The sequence below is a fragment of the Paroedura picta genome, chromosome 14 (genome assembly GCF_049243985.1).
Source record: "Paroedura picta isolate Pp20150507F chromosome 14, Ppicta_v3.0, whole genome shotgun sequence".
NCBI lineage: Eukaryota > Metazoa > Chordata > Lepidosauria > Squamata > Gekkonidae > Paroedura > Paroedura picta.
The window spans coordinates 29,912,345-29,913,908 of record NC_135382.1 but is presented as its reverse complement, the minus strand read 5'-3'; positions in this window follow the sequence as shown (position 1 = coordinate 29,913,908).

Genomic DNA, 1,564 nt, shown 5'->3' with positions numbered 1-1,564 from the left:
CCTTCAGACAGGGAGTAACAAATGGGAAGGAGCAAAAGCAAAGGCCCCGAGAGACGGAATTGCTGCAAGGCCGTTGCTGTGAGTTAGCAGCAGCTTAGCACAACGGCAATAACATCGGGGGGGGGGGGTTATGAGGAGTCTGAAAGTGAGGTCTGCAGTTTTCCTTGGGACGCCGGGCCGGTTGCTCCTGTGGGCCAGTTTAAACACATGACAGCCCATGTGGGGAAGCCAGCCAAGAACTTTTGCCTGGTGTGGCTCCAAACGGTGGGTGTATGTCTAATTGAACGCAAGGGCTGATGATGTATAGGGGCTGTGAGCTGGAATGTGCCTGGATCCAATCTCAGTCATTTCTACTGTAGCAGCCTTTCGTTTGAAGGTTGCAGGCTCCACATGAGAAGCACAATGGTTGAAGAAGAAGAAGAAGAGTTGGTTCTTATATGCCGCTTTTCCCTACCCAAAGGAGGCTCAAAGCGGCTTACAGTCGCCTTCCCTTTCCTGTCCCCACAACAGACACCCTGTGGGGTGGGTGAGGCTGAGAGAGCCCTGATGTCACTGCCCGATCAGAACAGTTTTATCAGTGTCGTGGCGAGCCCAAGGTCACCCAGCTGGTTGCATGTGGGGGAGTGCAGAATCGAACCCGGCATGCCAGATTAGAATTCTGGATTCCTAACCACTACACCAAACTGGCTTTCTACATGCAGGGGTTGTTTGGAAATGCTTCTCTTCCAGACGGTTTCCAGGGTGGACAGCCCCACGAGGCAGTACACAATTTTTAAAAATACAGTGCCATTAAAAAAATGGATGGTCTGTGTAAATAATTAACATCCATGTTCTTCTGAGAGCCAGTTTGGTGTAGTGGTTAGGAGTGCGGACTTCTAATCTGGCATGCCGGGTTCGATCCTGCACTCCCCCACATGCAACCAGCTGGGTGACCTTGGGCTCCCCACGGCACTGATAAAACTGTTCAGGCCAGGCAGTAATCTCAGGGCTCTCTCAGCCTCACCCACCTCACAGGGTGTCTGTTGTGGGGAGAGGAATGGGATGGCGACTGTAAGCCGCTTTGAGCCTCCTTCGGGTAGGGAAAAGCGGCATATAAGAACCAACTCTTCTTCTTCTTCTTCTTCTTCTTCTTCTTCTTCTTCTTCTTCTTCTTCTTCTTCTTCTTCTTCTTCTTCTTCTTCTTCTTCTTCTTCTTCTTCTTCTTCTTCTTCTTCTTCTTTAGACCCTTGCAAATGTTTGTTGTCATCTCCATAAAACTTACTGTGGCCTGTCTGGTCAGTGTTATACTGAAGGTGGGATACTACATTGCCTAAAACTGAGGTGAATTTTGAACTGGGGACTTTTCTTGTTCATAGTGACAGGTGTAATTTTGAACCCACTGGAGCAGCCTTTTTCAAGCTTTTGACCATGGAGGAGCCCCTGAAATACATTTTCAGGCTGCAGGACCCCCAGGTGTGATGTCAGCTGGCCACGCCTCTTTGCCATGCCCCCAGAAGTGACGTAATCACCCTTCTTTTACTCACCCTTCTTCTACTCTCTCCTCCTGCCTTTACTACTACTGTGG